We start from the raw sequence: 21,480 nt of genomic DNA, 5'->3' as shown, positions 1-21,480 counted from the left end.
GACAAAATGTTTTCTTGGTATTCAATTAAGTTTTCTTCTACTTGGGTAGGAGTTTAAAAACAAGTAAGTCTTTTCATTAAAATTCCAGGAAATCTTACACAGTCCTTAAACTATTTGGGATTATTTGACAAATGATGTGATTCTAAAGTTTCCAGAAATCAGTATTCAAGAGTTCTTTTTCATGGTCTTTCCATTATTTCAGGAACCTCCTAAAAGACAGCATATTCTAGGACATTTTGTGCTTGTGAAGTTTTCAGAAACTGCATCAGTATTAAGCAGTTAAATGTGGAAATGATGTTAAATAGTTATAGTTACATGATTGACAAGAAAATTTGTTCATTTCTGTGGTCTACAATTTATCATGGAAACAATATAATTGATAGCATATATTTTGACGTATTACAATTTTAGGAATTTCATACAATTTTCAAACGTATATGAACATTGATTACAATATAATCTGAAAAAGGTAAAATATTTCTTATTTTGACAGTGCTCCTTATGTAAAAATATGTCAAGTAATTCCATATATTTCTCTTTTCAATTTTTCAGTGCCCTCTTTTGCATTCCAAATTAAGAAGTCAAAAAGACTTAATTTTGAAGATAAAATTGGATTTGGGGAAGTGTATCAAATATATTAATATTGATATAAATATACTAAAGGCCTAAAACACTTGATATAAAATGGAATGCCAGGTCACAGTAAGTCATTCATTTAACCAAAATGGTAACTCAAAAAATGTTTAAAGGCAAAAGCCTTTACTCATTGATAGAAGACTCAGTTTTTCAAGCAATGTGTGTCCTTCCCTTCTTTTTGCTGTAATTTGTTTGAGGAGAGACAGAAATCTTTTTTATTCTTTAATATTATGTTAAAATCATATTCAAGAAAGAAAACCAAATTTCTCTCTTGCGTTAGTGTACTGTTAATGTCAACTCAAATTTTTAATAAAACCTTAAAGATGAATTCATCCAGTCTTCATCAGTTTGACTATAAGTTGAAATTCTTATAAGCTTTTGATAACCTTTTACAAATTTGTATTAAACAAAATTAGTGCTCTAAGAAAACCCTGTTGTGTTTTTATTCCAATGTTCAATTTATGGAAAAACTGAACAATACTCCTTTAAATTTAGCCAGTGTGTTCACACGGTGTTTCTTTTACAAGATGACTAGTTCACAAACCTTCCACAACTTGCTCAAACCTTTAGCTTCATTCTATTTAAGTCAAAACACTTTTTAACCTTCTGTACTAAGCAAAATTTACATTCTAATGTCTTATAATGTTTTACTGAAAGCACATTTCATTTTTTCCACAAAGCTTCCATGTAAAACTTTTTCATTAGTTTCAATTACATGTTACTCTGTTAGCTCTTAGCAATTTTTTTTTTTTTTTTTTTTTTTTTTTTGTGAAACACCTGGCAGGTAAGTGATTTTAATTTTGTACTAAGTATGAAGCCTAGGACACCAGACACAAGTGCATGTAAAGTCTGACTTTTTCAAGCATAGCCAGGGAGCACGGCTAACTCCACATGTTCCCAGACCTTACCTAGAGTCTAGTGACTCCAAAGCAGGTAAGTTGAGCAAATTTTAAAAGTCGAAAAAAGCAGTGTATTACTTTAAAGCATTTTACAAACCTAATATCTGACCTGCCTAATTTAGAGCTAATGTCTTTATTTTACCAATAAACTTTAAACCTGTCTTTATTTCTCAAATATTACTAAAGTCATGCGAAGTAAAAGGTACTAGAGTTCTTATTCTTCTGAAAGAATTAATTTGATTTAAACATTTATTATTATAAAGCCAATTAAAGTCCTTTTTTATTTATAAACATCACCCACAACACAGAAAAATACACAGAATAGATCCAGTAGTCGTAAGATTTTTCATTTGCCAGTTTTTGGTTTTCTTTTTTCCTTTTTTTTTTTTTACATTGAACTGATGATATTCATATACATAGATTGCCATCAAATGTTTCAATTTAACAGGAGATTATAGAACACACATTAACAGTATTCTAATTTGAAGAAAATATATATTTAGGTAAGGATTCATAGCATTTATCTTTTATATCACTTTTAATTTAGCATTTGTGTACTGTAACATTTCTATATATAATATTTTATGTATGTTACTCATATTTGTGAAGATTACACATATCTCAGAGGTGAAGACTGTAAATATTAAATGTATTCATTCTCCTATCTTCTGAAGCACTTAAGTCAGAGGAACTAAATTATTCATTCTAATTTGACAACTCACTATCTTGTAACATATTATAATGCTTAGAAGAGCTCAGTAAAACAAATCTCTAGTTACCTTGAAATTGTTTGTTTTTAATACTTCATTAGGAAATAAATTCCAGTTCAAATTTTTAAAATTATGCCCCTGGTTCTTCCATGTCTTTCCAACATAGGATTAGAAAGACTTTCTTTATAAGACGAGACTCAGGAAATTAGTACCCAATGTTGAAATTGGCTCTCAGGAAAGCTTCCAGAGAGGAAGTCTTCTAGTTGGGGACTGATAATCCTCATTTTTATTACTGTACACTGTTACTTCCCTGAAAGTAAGGGAGAATCCTTGGGGATTGTGATCTATCTCTCTTCACTTTTCCTGATTTCCCTTCCCATGGTCAGGAATTTTTATTTATTTATTTATTTATTTATTTATTTATTTATTTATTTATTTATTTTGTAATTAAGTTCTGAAGTGCATGTGCAGATCTTGCAGGATTGATGCATAGGTAAACACATGTCATGGTGGTTTGCTGCCTGCATCCCCCCATCACCTACATGAGACACTTCTCCCAATGTTCTTGTGCTGTGTTTTTCAGCTCCGTGAAGTCATTTATGTTCTTCTCTAAGCTGATTATTCTAGTTAGCATTTCATCTAACCTTTTTTCAAGGTTTTTAGCTTCTTTGCATTAGGTTAGAACATGTTCCTTTATCTCAGAGAAGTTTGTTATTACACATCTTCTGAAGCCTGCTTCTGTCAATTCATCAAATTCATTCTCCATCCAGTTTTGTTCCCTTGCTGGTTAGGAGTTGTGATCCCTTGGAGGAGGAGAGTCGTTCTGGTCCGCGGCGATTTCATTTTTTGTGTATTTTTTTCTTCCAATCTTTGTGGACTTTTCTAAGTTTGGTCTTTGAAGTTGGTGACTTTTGGATGGGATCTCTGAGTGGATATTCTTTCTGTTGATGTTGAAGCTACGTCTTTCTCTCTCTTTCTGTTTTTTTTTTTTTTTTTTTAGTTTTTCTTCTAACAGGCCTCTCTGCTATAGGACTACTTGAGGTCGACTGGAGACTATGTTTGCCTGGGAATCATCTGTGGGGCTGCAGAATAGCGAGGATTGCTGCCTGTTCCTTTCTCTGGTAGCTTCATCCCGGAAGGGTACCCACCACATATCAGCCAGAACTCTCCTCTATGAGGTATCCTTCTGGATATATTGGGGTCAGTGAGCCACTTGAGGAGTTAGTCTCTCCCTTATCTGAGCTCAAGTGTGCTGGGAGCTTCATTGCTCCATTGAAAGCTGCTGGGCAGGGACGTTTAAGTCTGCTGCAGCGGAACTCACAGTTACCCCTTTCCCAGGTGCTCTGTTCCTGGAAGGTGATGTTTTATTTGTAAGTCTCTGATGTGCTGCTGCCTTTTTGTGTCAGAGGTGTCCTGCTCAGCAAGGAGGGAGTCTAGTCGCAATCTGCCTGTAGAGGCACTGCTGAGCTGCTGTGGGCTCAGTCCAGATGCTGTGTAAACTTTGCTTTTGTTTACACAGGTAAGGTTAGAACTGCCTCTGCATTGGCGGATGCCCTTTCCCCCACTGAGCTCCATCATCCCGGGTTGAGCTCAAACTGTTCTGCTGACTGCAAAACTGTCATGCCAGTGTGCTTCAGTTGGCTGGTCTTTGTTGTGGGACACCTGCCACTCAAGGTCACTTGGCTCCCTGCCTTCAGCTCCCCTTTTTTCTGGGGAGTGGGAGGCTCTGTCTTGCAGGCGTTCCAGGTGCCAGCCAAAACGGCCACTGAGATTTGTGCTTAAAACTCATGTCACTGGCTGAAGTGGCCTCTCAGATTCGTGCTGGTCAGCCACAGCGCTTGTTGGCCCAGCTAAAATCTCCTGGTGTGGGATATAAAGACCATGGGAGAAGTGCAGTATCTGAACTGAAGTGCAGGAGTGGCTTTAGAAGTTCCCCAATGGCCTCTGTTGGGTAGGAGGGACATCCTCCAGCCAGTTGCACTTCCCAGGTGAGTCAGTGCTCCACCCTGCCTCACTTTGCCCCCCTTAGGCTATGCCCACTGTGCAAGCAGTTCCATTGAGGTGAACCTGGTACCTCGGTTGGAAATGTCGAGGTCACTTGCCTTCTGCATTGTTCTCACTGGGAACTGTGCTCCAGAGCAGTTCCTATTCTACCATCTTGGCAGAAGTATGGAAGCTTCTAAAGAAGCTTTAAGTGCTAGTAAATATAGATTAAATGAATGAATGATAGATAAGCAAAAGAATTCGAGAAAGAAGGCAGAAGGAAAAAGGAAGAAGAGACAGAAGAAAATGGAGGAGACCAGTGTGGGGGGGGGGAGGAGAAGAGAGAGAACTAATGGCTGTCATAATTTTATTTTAAAAACATTATCTACAATAATTAATATCACCCAATAGAAAAGTGTTATTTAAGGGGAACACTCAACCAATCAGCAATGAAAAGCAGCTAGTTCACTGAAATTGATATTCCATATCATCATCTAAGTCAAATATATTTTATTAATAATATTTGATTGATGAGAGAAGTAGCTTTTCTGTTTCTATTTTGGAGAGATAATCAAAACAAATGCCAGTGTTTACTATCCTTTCAAGCCATGTCCTCATATGTTTTAATTTTAGTGGGATAAGGGAAAAATGACTGTGGATAGTGACATTCCTCATTACTGTGACAACAGTCTCTCAAAGTTCTCACAGCACAATAATATAGTTTTACAGACCCATTTATCAAATACTTTCACCCGAAATTGAGAAAATATTTAAGGAGAATGAAACCAACTGGTGATTCTATTCTCATCATTTTTTAAGAATTTTTTTTAAATTTTACTTTAAGTGCATAGTATATCTGGCATTTCTCCCCAAGTTATCCTTCCGCACCCTCCACTCCCTCGCCACCCTCCACTGTCCCTCTCCTAACCCCCACAACTGCCCCCAGTGGGTGACGCTTTTCTCCCTGAGTTCACGTGTTCTCATTGTTCCACACCCACCTATGAGTGAGAATATGTGGTGTTTGGCTTTCTGTTCTTGTGTCAGTTTCCTGAGAATGATGGTTTCCAGATTCATCCAAGTTCCTGTGAAGGACACAAACTCATCGTTTTTTATGGCTGCTTACTATTCCATGGTGTATATGTACCACATTTTCTTTGTCCAGTCTATCATTGATGGACATTTGGGTTGGTTCCAGGTCTTTGCTATTGTACACAGAACTGCAATGAACATATGTGTGCATGTGTCTTTATAGTAGAACAATTTATAGTTCTTTAGGTATATACCCAATAATGGGATTGCTGGGTAAAATGGAATTTCTATTTCTAGATCCTTGAGAAATCACCAGACTGCCTTCAACAATCGTTGAACTAATTTACACTCCCCCAACTGTGTAAGAGTGTTCCTATTTGTCCACATTCTCTCCAGTATCTGTTGTCTCTAGATTTTTTTGATGATCGTCATTCTAAATGGCATGAGATGATATCTCAATGTGGTTTTAGTTTGCATTTCTGAAATGACCACTGATGATGAGCATTTTTTCATGTTTCTTGGCCTCATATATGTCTTCTTTTGAAAAGTGTCTGCTCATATCCTTTTCCCACTTTTACATGGGGTTGTTTGTTTTTTTTCTTGTACATCTATTTTAGTTCCTTGTAGATTCTGGATATTAGCCCTTTGTCAGATGGGTAGATCACAAACATTTTTTCCCATTCTCTTGGTTGCTGATTCACTCTAATGGTGATCCTTTTGCTGTACAGAAGCTGTGGAGGTTAATTAGATCACATTTGTCTATCTTGGCTTTTATTGCTATTGCTTTTGGTGTTTTAGTTAGGAAGTCCATGCCTATGCCTTTGTCCTGTATGGTTTTGCCTACATTTTCTTCTAGAGTTTTTATGGTGTTAGGTTTTATGTTTAAATATTTGATCCATCTGGAGTTAATTTCAGTGTAAGGTGACAGTTAGGGGTCCAGTTTCTGCTTTCAGCATATTGCTAGCGAGTTTTCCGGACACACTTTATGAAACATGGAGTCCTTTCCTCATTGGTTGTTTTGCCAGGTTTGTCAAAGATCAGATGGTTGTAGATGTGTGGTGTTTTTTCTGGGGTCTCTATTTTGTTCCATTGGTCTATGTCTCTGTTTTGGTACCAGTACCATGCTGTTTTGATACCAGTGCCATGCTGTTTTGATTACTATAGCCTTGTAGTATAGTTTGAAGTCTGGCAATGTGATCTCCCTGGCTTTGTTCTTTCTGCTTAGAATTGTCTTGGCTATGTGGGATCTCTTGTGATTCTATATGAAGTAGAAAGTGTTTTTTTTTTTTTTTTTTTCAGTTCTGTGAAGAAGTTCATTGGTAGCTTGATGGGGATAGCATGGAATCTATAATTACTTTGGGCAGTATGGCCATTTTCATGATACTGATTCTTCCTAACCCTGAGCATGGAATATTTCTCCATCTGTTTGTGTCCTCTGTTATTTTGTTGAGCAGTGGTTTGTAGGTCTCCTTGAAGAGGTCCTTTACATCCTTTTTTAGTTGTATTCCTTGGTATTTTATTCTCTTTGTAGCAGTTGTGAATGGGAGTTTACTCTTAATTTGGCTCTCTGTTTGTCTGTTGGTATATAGGAATGCCTGTGACTTCTACACAATTATTTCGTATCCTGAGACTTTGCTGAAGTTGCTTATCAGTTTCAGAAGATTTTGGACTGAGACGATGGTCTTCTAAACATACAATCATGTCATCTGCAAATAGAGACACTATGACTTCCTTATTTCATAATCAATTACCCTGTATTTCTATTTCTTGGCTGATTGCTCTGGCTAGAATATCCAATAATATGTTGAATAGGAGTGGTGAGAGAGGGCATCCTTGTCCAGTGCCTGATTTCAAAGGAATTCTTCCAGCTTTTGCCCGTTCAGTATGATATTGAACTGAACAAGCTGTAGGCTTGTCATACATAGCTTTTATCATTTTATGCTAAATTCCGCCAGTACCTAGTTTATTGAGAGTTTTTACCATGAAGCGCTGTTGAATTTTATCAAAGACCTTCTCTTCATCTATTGAGATAATCATGTGGTTTTGGACTTTGGTTCCTTTATGTGATGGACTACATTTATGGATTTGCATATGTTCAACCAGGCTTGCATTCCTGGGGTGAAGCCTACTTGTTCGTGACAGATAAGCTTCTAGATGTGCTGTTGCAGTCAGTTTGCCAGTATTTTATTGAAGATTTTTTTCATCGATATTCATCATGGAGATTGGGCTGAAGTTTTCTTTTTTAGTTGAGTCTCTGCCCGGTTTTGGTATCAGGATGATGTTGGTCTCACAAAATGAGTTAGGGAGGATTCTCTCTCTTCGTATGGATTGATAGTTTCAGAAGGAATGAAACCAGCTTCTTTTTGTATTTCTGGTAGAATTCATCTGTGAACCCTCTGGACCTGGCCTTTTTTTGGTTGGTAGGCTATTGATTCCTGCCTCTACTTCAGCCCTTGTTATTGGTCTACTCAGGATTTCAACTTCCTCCTGGTTTCGTCTTGGTAGAGTACAAATGTAGAGGAATTTATTCATTTCATCCAGGTTTACTGGTTTATATGCATAAAGTTATTTGTAGTAATCTCTGATTGTAGTTTGTATTTCTGTGGAGTCAGTGATGATATCCCCTTTATCGTTTTCTATTGCATCTATTTCATTCTTCTCCCTTTTCTTTTTTATTAATCTGGCTAGGGCTCTGTCTATTTTGTTGATCTCTTCAAAAAATCTGCTCCTGGACTTATTGATTTTATGAAGGGCTTTTTGTGTCTCTGTCTCCTTCAGTTCTGTTCTGATCTTAGTTAATTCTTGTCTTCTGCTAGCTTTTGAGATTTTTTTGACCTTTCTCTTCTAGCTCTTTTAATTTTTACATTAGAGTGTCAATTTTAGATCTTTCCTTGCTTCTCTAGTTGGCATTTATTACTATAAATTGCCTTCTCGACACTGCTTTAAAAGTGTCCCAGCGATTCTGGCACGTTGTGTCTTTGTTCTCATTTGTTTCAAAGAACATCTTTCTTTCTGCCTTCATTTCATTGTTTATCCAGTCGACATTCAGGAGCCAGTTGTTCTATTTTCATGAAGTTCTGCAGTTCTGAGTTAGTTTCTTAATTCTGAGTTCTAATTTGATTGCATACGGTCTGAGAGACCGTTATGATTTCATTTGTTTTGCATTTACTTAGGAGTGATTTATTTTAAATTATGTGGTCAGTTTTAGAGTAGGTGCTGTGTGGTGCTGAGCAGAATGTATATTCTATGGATTTGGGTTGGATATTTCTGTAGATGTCTATTAGGTCTGCTTGGTCCAGATCTGAGTTCATGTCCTGGACCTCCTTCTTAATTTTCTGTCTCAATGATATGTCTAACAGTGACAATGGACTGTTAAAGTCTCCCACTATTATTATGTGGGAGTCTAAGTCTCTTTGTAAGTCATTAAGGACTTGCATTATGTTCCTCGGTGCTACCCTGGTGCTCCTGTATTGAGTGCATAAATATTTAGGATCGTTAGCTCTTCTTGTTGCATTGATCCTTTTACCTTTATGTAATGCCCTTCTTTGTGTCTTTTGATCTTTGTTGTTTTAAAGTCCATTTTATCAGAGACTAGGATTGCAGCTCCTGCTTTTTATTTGCTCTCAATTTGCTTGACACGTCTTTCTGCATCCCTTTATTTTTAGCCTACATGTGTCCTTGCACAAGTGATGGGTTTCCTGAATACAGCACACTGATGGGTTTTGACATTTTATGCAATCAGATGGTCTATGTCTTTTAATTGGGTCATTTAGTCCACTTACATTTAAGGATAATTTTGTTATGTGTGAATTGGATACTGCCATTTTGACGCTAGCAGGCTGTTTTGTCCTTTAGTTGACACATTGTCTTCATTGTGTCGATGGTCTTTACCATTTGGTACATTTTTGGAGTGGCTGTTACTGATTGTTCCTTTCCTTGATTAGTGCTCCTTTCAGGAGCTTTCGTAAGGCAGGCCTGGTGGTGAGAAAATCTCTCAGTAATTGCTTGTCCATAAAGGATTTTCTTTCTTTCGAATGTGAAGCTTAATTTGGTTGGATATTAAATTCTAGGTTGACAGTTCTTTTCTCTAAGGATGTTGAATATTGGCCCCCACTCTCTTCTGGCTTGTAGGTTTTGTGTGGAGAGATCCACTGTGAGTTTGGTGGGCTTCCCTTTGAGGGTAACCCGACTTTCTCTTTTGCTGCCCTCAGCATTTTTTCCTTCATTTCGACCCTGGTGAATCTGACGATTATGTGTCTTGGGGTTGCTTTTCTTGAGGTATATCTTTGTGGTGTTCTCCATACTTCCAGGACTTGAATAGTGGCCTGCCTTGCTGGGTTGGGGAAGTTCTCCTGGATAATATCCTGAAGAGTGTTTTCCAGCTTGCATTCATTCTTTCTGTACACTGAGGTGTGCCTATCAAATGTAGATTAGGTCTTTTCACATAATCCCATATTTCTTGGAGGCTTTGTTCATTTCTTTTCACTCTTTCCTCTCTATTCTTGCCTTCTTATTTTACTTCATTGCATTGATTTTCAATCTCTGATACTTTTTCTTCTGCTTGGTCAGTTCTGCCTTTGAAACTTGTGTATGCTTCATGAAGTTGTTGTGGTGTGTTTTTCAGCTCCATCAAGTCGTTTCTATTCTTCTCTAATCTATTTATTCTAATCAGTATATCATCTAACCTTTTTTCTAGGTTCTTAGTTTCTTTACATTGGGTTAGCACGCGTTCTTTTAGCTCTGAAAAGTTTGTTATTACCCACCTTCTGAAGCCGATTTCTGTCAATTCATCAGATTCATTCTCCATTCATCTTTGATCCTTAGCTGGTGAGGAGTTATGATCCCTTGGATGAGAAGAAGTCTTCTGGTTTTTGGTGTTTTCTTCCTTTTTGCGCTGGTTTCTTCCCATCTTAGTGGCTTTATCTACCTGTGGTCTTTGTACTTGGTGACTTTCAGGTGGGGTCTCTAAATGGATGCCCTTTTTATTGATGTTGAAGCTATTTCTTTCCTCTTAGTTTTCCTACTAACAGTCAGGCCCCTCTGCTGCAGGATCACTGGAGGTGCTGTCGAGATCCCACTCACCTGGAGATCACCCATGGGGCTGCAGAACAGCAAGGGTTGCTGCCAGTTTCTGCCTCCGCTATCCTCATACCAGAATGGTATCCACCAGATGTTGGCCTGAGCTTTCCTTTATGAGGTGTCTTTTTGTGTATATGGGGCTCAGAGAATTGCTTGAGGAGACATTCTGTCCCTTATAAGAGCTCAAGTGCTGTGCTGGGAATTCTGTTGTTTTGTACAGAGCTGCTGAGCTGGTACCTTTAACTCTGCTGCAGCTGAACTCATAACCTGCTGTTTTCCCATGTGCTCTGTCCTAGGAAGGTCAGCCTTATTTATAAATTCCTGCCATGCTGCTGCCTTTTTTCTTAGATGCCCTGCCTGGCACAAAGTAGTCTGCATTGGTAGTGGCAGACTGCCTTGGTATTGGGGGATGCCCTTCCCCCCACGAAGTTGGGCCATCCCAGTTCCAGCTGCGCTTTTTGTGAAACTCTTAATCCAGAGTGTTTCAGATTTCTTGTCTCGTGGGTTGGTACCCATCAAGCCAGATCACATCACCTGGTTTCCTGTCTCAGCCCCCTCTCTTTCAGTTGAATGGACAGCTCTGTCTCCCAGGCATTCCAGGCACCAGTTGAAATGGCCACCCAAACTTTTGTGAGTTTCTTTGTCCTGATGCATCCCTGGCTGAAACTGCTGAAATGAAAACTCATGGCACTTTTATGCTCAGGAATCTCCTGGTCTGTTGGCAGTGAAAACTTATTTGGAAATGTAGTGAGCACTCACTCTCTGCACTGTTCTTGCTGGTAACTACATTCCGAAGATGTTCCTATTCAGGCATCTTGGATCTTCCTTAATCTTATGATTTCTAAGAAAAACTCTATAAGTCCTATCTTATTTATTATTAATATTTTGAATTAAATATTATTTAATATTTAATGTTTCTTTTGTATTATGTGTTTACACCACAGACGTAATGGTGATTTTCTGGAGGATCACTAGAACTAGCATCAGACAACATAGGGAAAATTCTTCACAATATACTATATACATCTGTGTGTATTACACACATGTACAGGTAAATACACACACACACACACATATATACACACCTATATACATACACACACACACACAAACACACACACACACACACGTTTATTTTGAAACAGAGTCTCACACAGGCTGTCGCCCAGGTTGGAGTGCAATGGCATGATCTCAGCTCACAGCAACCTCCACCTACTGGTTCACGTAATTCTCCTACCTAAACCTTTTGAGTAGCTGGGATTACAGGTGCACTCCACCATTCCTGGTTAATTTTTTTATTTTTAGTAGAGACGAAGTTTCCCTATGCTGGCCACACTGGTCTCGAACTTCTGACCTCATGATCCATGCACCTCAGCAGCTAGGATTATAGGTGTGAGCCACTGTGCCCAGCCACATGTAGAAGTGCAGTACTACATAGAACACTGAACATTACATGCTGCTGGGATTACAGGTGTGAGCCACAGTATCCAGCTGCATATATTTTTTTATTTCTCTTTTTAAGAATCCTGATCTTAAATGAGTTCACAGTTGGATGTAGAAGCGCAATGCTTAGATGCAGATGTGTACATATAGGATACAAAACTTAGATTTAAGTTATGAATAAATGTAATTCTTATAACTGACTATAACAGTATTAGAAAAGTCATATAATGATAAAACTTTCTTCAGAAAAAGGAACTTGAAAACTTAGAGGAACTGCTTCTGTCCAAATATATGCATAGCTAAGGCTCTTACAATGGTGTGGTTTATAGGATAGATATCAGAGTGTAAATCCAATTTTTAAAACGTAGTCAAATGTATTAATCTTATATTTTATGCCTATGATTATTTTGTTATTCAGAGAAAGGCTTTTCCAAATCCAAAATTCTTTAAAATCCTCTAGTGATTTATTTTTCGTGGTGTTTAAATCAATATTGAAACTTTCTGGAATTTACACTCTATTAGGTTTGAAGTTTTGTTCAACTTTTTTTCAGTTACATATTCACCATGGGAATTCTTTCATTATACAAATATACATCTTAGGCTTTAAATTCAGAGGAAATTATGATATGTTATTCTATTTTGTGCTAACTAAAATGTTGCTTTGTTGACTTAGAATTCTCTTAGCCATAAGAAAGAAAAAGATCTCTTGCATGAAAATAGCATGTTCTGGGAAAAAAATTGCCATGCTTAGACTGGAACTAGACAAAATTCAACAGCAGAACCTGCTAAGGGAAAAAAAATTTTTTTGGAGGACATTGAAAGTGTGAAAGAAAAGAATGCTAATATTCAAAAGGCTATAAAATTGGATAAGGAAGAATGAACAAAGACAGTATTTAAAGACAGTGGACAGCTTAGCATTTTGACAACGAAGAATAAAATGGTCAGTTCTGAATTGGAAAATGTGAGACACAACTAGGAAACGCTGGAAATGGAAATTCAGTCATGTCCTTGTAGACTGGCTACTGCTCTACATGAATGTGACCAAAGCCAGATAGCAGAAAGAGACTTCTTTCCAGAGAACAAAACCTCAACAGGTTTATTTACAGGAGACAATGAATTCTCATACATCTAACCTGAAAGAGAACAGCAAGATTCTTTCTGAACAACTGTAATGCTTATTGTAAAAATTAACAGCCTAAAAATTCAGCTCCATCACACAAGATAAACTGTGAAAGAAAAGACAGGACAGGCTGCCATCTTTCCTGTTGGAGGAACTTAATTATTCCAGCCTGTGGGCATTGGAGAGTACAAACCGACCAGGGGCAGAAGAGTTCCCGCAGCATAGCACAGCTGCTTTACCAAATCATGGCCAGACTGCTTCTGTTAGCAGGCTCCTGATCCTGTTCCTTCTTACTGAACAGGACCTCCCACCTGGTGCTTACAGCTACCCTCACAGGTGTTCCCTGGCCAATGGAGATTTGAAATATTCCTTAGACAGAGCTCCCACAGAGAAAGGCAGGCCACCATCTTTGCTGTTTGGATGACTAGGTTCTGGCCTTAGGGCTTTTTAGAACCCAAGCTGACCAGAGGTGTAAGTGGTAGCTCAGCACAGCAGAGCCACCTTGCAAAAACATAGCCAGACCCTTGTTTAAGTCAATCCCCAACAACATTCCTAATCACTGGGTACAGCCTTTCAACAGGGTCTCTGGCTGCCTTCACTGCTGTTCTCTGGCTGACAGATGTTTCAGGCCTCCTTGAATCAGAGCTTCCAGAGAGAGGACCAGACTGTAATCTTTGTTGTTTGGGCAACTCAGCCATTTCAACCTTGGGACTTCAGAGTGTCTGAGGGAACCAGGGGCTGAAGTGAACCCCCAGCACAGCACAACTGCTCTACAGAAACGTGGCCAGACTTTTTTAAAAGCAAGTCTCTGATCTTGTTCCTCCTGACTAGACAAGACTTCTGAAATTGTTTCCAGCCACCTCTCGTAGTTGTGTCCAGATTGGCAACAGGATTGTACCTCAGTGGTACAGAGGTCCCAGAGGAAGAGGCAGGCTATTATCTTTGTCTTTTTGCAGGCTTCGCTAGTGATACCTTGAGTCGCTGGAAGATATGAGGCAATTAGGTACTGGAGTGGACCCCCAGTATACCACAGCAGCCTTATGGGAAAGTGGCTGAACCGTTACGTGGGTGCTGGCTTCCATATCTCCTCAATGAGCAGGTCCTCCTGGCTTGGGTCTTTATCCAGGACCCCACTGAAGCCAACAAGCCAGTAGCAACTTGGCAATTTCGTGGACAGAGCTTCACAGATCGACTGAAATCCTCTCTGCCACTGCCTCTGCAGTGGATCTGCCCTTGTTACCTTCAGAATATCAAGAAAGCAAAGACCCTAAGTGCCATATTGATAACTCTAACAAGCTGCAGTTGACCCAAGGAACAAGGCAGTCCATCTCTTGTGGATACCACATACCCCCCACTGCTTATCTCTGGACAGGGAACTCTGGCTTGGGCCCATAGAACAGACCCTCTATCCTGGGATGATTACACTAAGTGATGGCTAACTCGCATTTCTCTGGGGTAGAGCCCCCAGGAGACAAGCAAAGTGATGGAGCAGGAAGCCAGCTGATGTGAAGCCCAGAGGGCAGGCACAGCTATCTCTCTAGGCTCTACTTGGTCTTATGAGACACTTTATCCCAGCACTTTAGGACTGTGGAGGTCTGATCAGCCACATCTCATGTGAAGATTGCCCAGCAGAGATCAGGTATGAGATTTTCCCTATTAATAAAAGGAGACTTGCTTAAAAAAGAAGTCTGGCCACGTTTTTGTAGAGCAGCTGTGCTGTGCTGGGGCCTCACTTTTCAGAGAGTTATCTGAGGCGTGATATCTACTGGGCATTCTTGCACATGAGATGAAGCTGGTCTGACCTCAGCACTCCTTAGTCTGCTTGCCTCTTCCAGGGCCCCAGCCTGGCCACACCTGCCTACAGGGCACTCTCAGCTGCCCACACCTTTGTTTCTGTGCCAGTGGACCATGCCTGAGCAGTGAAGAGATGCAGCAAAGTGGACTCTTCAGGCACGCACCCGCCTCTACATTGCCTCTCCATACTGAAGCTCTTTATACAAAAACGTCCTACGTCACTTTGCTGGTGTGTGTTTACATGAGTGGATTTTGCTGCACTTGGCATACCAGCACATGGGAATGTAGCACACACTTCAACCCACACCAACTCCCATTGAAGAAAGAGCCATGGTAGGCAGAGGAACAAAATCACAACCTCTGCCAACACCTTCTCCTTGTGCTAATTCTGTGCACGAAAAGGGAATGCTAATATACGTTGAGTGGTCGTTGCTGCTTAGGGGGTCACAGAGACGGCACCCAGACATGCACAGGCCAGCACCCCAGCCTGAACCAACACTACCTCTAATGCAACAGCACACACAGAAGGGGTATTCTGGCCGCCACCAAGCTGTCTTGCCTCCACCACTTCCACCACTGGGCAAATGCCAACAGGGAAGCAGGCAGTTTTGCATCTGCTAACACTCTGCCACAGCTGCCACACTTTGCTGCCTTCAGTGCAGTAGACTCCAAACTTTGAGGAGCCAGAGAACAAAGTTGAGACCCAATATAAGTTTCCCAGAGTTAAAGCACACAGCCCAGGAATTGAGAGGTGAATTTTGGCCCCCTAAAATCCTCCAAAACCAAAGGCAGCTGCCTGATTCTACTTTAAACCACAATCAAACCCTCAAGATCATCAAATATGATAAAAGAAAAATATCCTGTGCAAAGGTCAGCAACCTCAAAGGTTGAAGGTGAATAAGTTCATAAAGATGAGGAAGAATCAGTGCAAGAACACTGAAACTCAAGAAGTCAGCATGCCTTCTTTCCTCCAGATGATTACATCAACTGTTCAGCCTGTTCAAGTTTTCAGAACTGGCCAGAGGCTGACATGTATGCAATGATACAAGTAGAATTCAGAATGTGGGTAGAAACAAAGTTCACTAAGTGAAAGAAGTATGTCATCATCCAATGCAAGGAGGCCAAAAATCATTTTAAAACATTGCAGGAGCTAACAGGCAATATATCCAGTATAAACAACATTACTGGTGCTCACTTTGGCAGCACATATATTAAAATTGGAATGATTCAGAGAAGATTAGCATGGCCCCTGCTCAAGGAGGACCTAAAAATTCATGAAGCATTCCATATTTGTAGAAAGAATCAATATCTTGAAAATGGCCATACTATCCAAAGTAATTTATAGATTCAATGCTGTCCCCCTCAAGCTACCAATGATCTTATTCACAGAACTGGAGAAACCCACCTTAAACTTCATATGGAAGCAAAAGAGAGTGTGGATATCCAAGACAATGCTAAGCACAAAGAACAAAGCCAGAGGCATCATGCTACCCGATTTCAAACTATAATACAAAGCTACAGGAATCAAAACAGCATGGTACTGGTACTAAAACAGAGAAATAGACCAATGGAACAGAACAGAGGTCGTGGTGGCAATGCCACACATATACAACCATCTCATCTTTGATAAACCTGACAAAGACAAGCAATGGGAAAAGGATTTCTTGTTTAATAATTGTTGTTGGGAAAACAGGCTACCAGTGTCCAGAAAGCAGAAACTGGACCTCTTCCTTTCACCTTACAGTAGAATTACCTCCAGATGGATTAAAGATCTAGACATAAGACATAATGCCATAAAAAAATCTAGAAAAAAAATAGGCAAAGCCATTCAGGACATAGATGTAGGCAAGTACTTCTTGCCAAAAGCATTGGCAACCAAAAGGAAAATAGACAAATGGGACCTTATTAAACTCCAGAGCTTATGTACAGCAAAAGAAACCATCATTAGAGTGAACCAGCAACCAGCAGAATGAGAAACAATTATTGCAATCTACCCATCTGACAAATGGCTGATATCCATAATCTACAAAGAAATGAAACAGATTTACAAGGAAAAAAACAAGCAAACCGGTTCAAAAGTGGACAAAGGATATGAACAGACACTTTTGAAAAGAAGATATATATGAGGCCAATAAACATGTGAAAAAATACTCATCATCACTGGTTATTAGAGAAATCAAAACCACATTGAGATATCACCTCATGCCAGTTAGAATGGTGACCATTAAAAAATCTGGAGACAACAGATACCAGAGAGCATGTGGAGAAATAGGAACACTTTTACACTGTTGCTAGGAGTACAAACTAGTTGAACCATTGTGGAAGGCAGTGTGGCACTTGCTCAAGGGCCTGGAAATTGTAATTCCATTTGACCCACCAATCCCATTACTGGGTATATACCCAAAGGCTTATAAATCATTCTATTATAAAGACACATGCACACGTATGTTCACAGTGGCACTGTTTACAATGGCAAAGACCTGAAAATAACCCACATGTCCAGAGACGATAGACTGGACAAGGAAAATGTGACACACATACACCATGGAATATTATGCAGCCACAAAAAACGATGAGTTTATGTCCTTTGTAGGGACATGAATCAATCTGGAAATCATCATTCTCAGCAAAGTGACAGAAGAAAGAAAATCCAACACTGCATGTTCTCACTCATAGGCAGGTGATGAATAATGATAACAAATGGACACAGGGAGGGGTGCATCACACACTGGGGTGTTTTTGGGGGTGGCCAACAGGGGGACACCAGGGGTTGGGGAGGTCAGGGAGGGATTACCTGAAGAGAAATGCCAGATGTATGTGACTGGATGGAGGCAGGAAACCACATTGCCAAATGTGTACCTATGCAACAATTCTGCATGATCTGCATGCGTACCCTATAACCTGAAGTACAGCTTTTAAAAAAAGAATAAACTGATGTGATAGAGCTGAAAAGCACACTACATAAATTTTTATAATGCAGCCACATGGTAATTGTGTGTGATTGCCTTATAAAAATTTTTGTAATGTGTGTGGGCACCCAAGGGTGCCCTGTAAGCAGGTGTTGCCAGGCTGGGGTCCTGGGAGAGGCAAGCAGACTAAGGAGTGCTGAGGTCAGACCAGCACCATCTCATGTGCAAGACCACCTAGTAGAATAGATCAAGCAAATGTAAGAGTCTCAGAGCTTGAAAACTGGCTTTCTGAAAGAAAAGAGGCAAGAATGGGGGAAAAGAATAAAAAGGAATGAACAAAACCTTTGACAAATAAAGTATTATGTAAAAAGGTGAAATATATGCCATATTAATGTACCTGAAAGAGATGACAAAAATGTAACCAAATTGGAAAACATATTTCAGAATATCATTCATCAGAATTTCCCCAACCTAGCCAGGCAGAACAACATTGAATTCAGGAAATCTAGAGAACCTCAGATATGCCACAAGAAGAACATCTCTAAGACACATAATCATCAGGTTCTCCAAGATCAAAATGAAATAAAACTTGTCAAAGGCAGCTAGTGAGAAAGACAAGGTCACCTACAAAAGGAATCCCATCAGACTAACAGTGAACTGCTCAGCTGAAACCCCACAAGCCAGAAGAGATATTCAACTACTTAAAGAAAAAAATTTCAACCGGGAATTTCAAGTCCAGCAAAACTAAGTGTCATAAGTGAAGGAGAAATAAGATCATTTTCAGTCAAGCAAATGCTGAGGGAATTCATTACCAGCAGATCTATCTTACAAGAGCTCCTGAAAGTAGAATTTAATATGGAAAGAATAGATCATCACCAGCCACTACAAAAATGCACTGAATTACACAGACCAGTGATGCTAAAAAAACAAACCACGTACACAAGTCTGTGAAGTTATCAATTAGGAGCATGATGACAGGATCAAATCCTTACATATCATTGCTAACTTTAAATGTAAATGGGCTAAATGCTCCAAGTGAAAAACATAGGGCGACAAGATAGATAAAGAGCCAAGACTCATTTGATTATGCTGTCTTTAAGAGACCCATCTCAAATGAACTCCCATACATAGGCTCAAAATGAATGGAGAAAAATCCTTCAAGTAAATGGGAAACAGAAAAAAGCAGGTGTTGCAATCTGGTTTCTGACAAAACAGGCTATACGAATAAAGATAAAAAGAGAAGGGCATGGGCCCGGCGCGGTGGCTCAAGCCTGTAATTCCAGCACTTTGGGAGGCCGAGGCGGGCGGATCATGAGGTCAAGAGTACAAGCCAATCCTGGCCAACATGGTGAAACCCCATCTCTACTAAAAATAAAAAAATTAAAAAAAAAATTAACTGAGCGTGGTGACATGATACTGTAGTCCCAGTTGCTTGATACCAACCTGGGCTATCCTTATTGTTCAAACCAATGGGATAGATGATTTGCTGAGGTTTGGGAACTTCTGCCCCCTGGAGAGTCCCGGATCTCCCAAAATTTGGTTCAGAGGTAAGGTTGATTTTGCTTTACAGCTCCTTTTGTGAAGTTTTTCTCATTTCTGGTAAGGAAGACAAGTTGTTCTGCTTCCATGATGGTGGAGAGCAGGCACTTCCTTTCTTGAGTCTCAGCTTGCTTCTGACAGGAAAGGTGAGTGTGAATTTTTTCCTGTTTCTAAGATGGTAGAGAACAGTCATCAGCCTGAGCCTTATTTCCAAGTAAGTGGCTAAATTAGAGATTTGTCTTAAAATTTTTCCTTAATGACTAAAAGTTAAGATTACCAACCACTTAGTTTTAATTTCTCCTTAACATTAAGACACTCAGTAATCATATTTATTGTGCATTTTTTAATTTTGCTTAACTTTTTTTATTTATTTATGTTTGAGATTTTATTTCACTTTTCTTTCATCAAGTATGACCATATCTTTCCGACTTGGTCAAATCCAAGGGAATGTTCCAAATTTTGGGAAGCAAGTCATCTGAATTGGCTAAAACTCTTGTAGCTGCCAAGTATGTATTTTCTAGTTTGTAGAAATTTCTTCTTTTTTTTTTTTTTTTTTAACCTAAGAGTTTCTGTCCACATTAGGCCATCTTTTATCAGCCAAGGCCAGACTGAAGGAGCAGTGGTGACCTTCCAATCCTAAGATTCTGCCCTGTTCCCTACAGCATCCTGAGTTTGGTTCCTAAATCTAATTCTTTCTGGTTTGATATTTGTTACTTTTTAAATATCAGCAGTTTGTCCCAGCTATGATGTGGTAGTAAGAGATTCAAAAGGATTTTCTTTAAGAGCTTTATAATTAAAAGCATATTTCTTTTATTATTATTATCATCAACCCATGATCTACCTTAGGTATTTCTCCTAATGCTATCCCTCCCCTAGGCCCATCCGCAACAGGCCCAGGTGTGTGATATTTTCCTCCCTGTGTCCATGTACTCTCATTGTTCAACTCCCACTTATGAGTAAGAACACGTGGCATTTGGTTTTCCGTTCTTGTGTCAGTTTGCTGAGAATGATGGTTTCTAGTTTCATCCATGTCCCTGAGAAGAACATGAACTCATTCTTTTTCATGGCTGTGGGTGTATATGTGTGACATTTTCCTTATCCAGTTTATTATTGATGGGCATCTGGGTTGGTTCCAAGTTTTTGCTGTTGTGAACAGTGCTGCAGTAAACATATGTGTGCATATGTCTTTGTGGTAGAATGATTTATAATCCTGTGGGTATATACCCAGTAGTGGGATTGCTGGGTCCAATGGCATTTCTATTTCTAGATCGTTGACGAATCACCACACTGTCTTCCACAATGTTTGAACTAATTTACACTCCCACCAACAGTGTAAAAGATTTCCTACATCTCTACATCCTCTCCAGCATCTGTTGTTTTCTGACTTTTTTAATTATTGTTTTTCTGAAATGACAAGTGATGATGAGCTTTTCATCATGTATTTGTTAGCTTCATAAATGTCTTCTTTCCAGGAGTGTCTGTTTATAGTCTTTGCCTACTTTTTGATGGAGTTGTTTTTTTCTTGTAAATTTAAGTTCTTTGTAGATTCTGTATATTAGTCCTTTGTCAGATGGATAGATTGCAAAAATGTTCTCCCATTCTGTGGGTTGCCCATTCACTCCGATGATAGTTGTGTTTTGTTTCATTTTAGTTTTCTGTGCAGAAGCTTTTTAGTTTAGTTTAATTCTGTGCAGAAGCATTTGTCAATTTTGACATTTATTGCCATTGCTTTTGGTGTTTTAGTCATAAAGTCTTTGCCCATGCCTATGTTCTGAATGGTATTGCCTAGGTTTTTTTCTAGGGTTTTTATAATTTTAGGTCTTCACTTTTAGTCTTTTACCCATCTTGTGTTAATTTTTGTATAAGGTGTAAGTAAGGGGTCCAGTTTCAGTTTTCTGTACATGGCTACCCAGTTTTCCCAACACCTTTTATTAAATAGGCAATCCATTCCCAATGGTATTTTTGGTCTAGTTTGTCAAAGTTCAGATGGTTGTAGATGTGTGGCATTATTTTTGAGGGCTCTGTCCCATTCCATGGCTCTATATATCTGTGTTGGTTCCAGTACCATGCTGTTTTGGTTACTTTAGGCTGGTAGTATAGTTTGAAGTCAGGTAGTATAGCATGATGTCTCCAGTGTTGTTCTTTTTGATTTGCTATGCGGGCTTTTTTTTCATCCCATATGAAATTAAAGGTAGTTTTTGGCAATTCTGTGAAGAAATTGTAAATGGTAGCTTGATAGGAATAGCATTGAATCTATAAATTAGTTTGAACCATGGGGCCATTTTTATAATATAGATTTTTTGCATCCATGAGCATGGATTTTTAAAATGTGTTTGTGA

At 39.1% G+C, this 21,480-nt stretch overlaps 1 long non-coding RNA gene and 1 other non-coding gene across 3 annotated transcripts in view; both read left to right on the top strand.

Moving 5' to 3' along the window:
- Positions 1-21,480, top strand: part of LOC141581980 (uncharacterized) — a 1,111,619-nt gene that overhangs the window by 139,861 nt on the left and 950,278 nt on the right. The gene's annotated exons all lie outside the window — the stretch shown is intronic.
- On the top strand, positions 15,881-15,987 carry LOC141582105 (U6 spliceosomal RNA). Its single transcript, XR_012514936.1, has one exon. It is a non-coding gene; the product is annotated as a U6 spliceosomal RNA (small nuclear RNA).

Source organism: Saimiri boliviensis, chromosome 18, assembly GCF_048565385.1.
Source record: "Saimiri boliviensis isolate mSaiBol1 chromosome 18, mSaiBol1.pri, whole genome shotgun sequence".
NCBI classification, from domain to species: domain Eukaryota; kingdom Metazoa; phylum Chordata; class Mammalia; order Primates; family Cebidae; genus Saimiri; species Saimiri boliviensis.
This window is presented reverse-complemented; position numbering and strand designations above follow the sequence as displayed.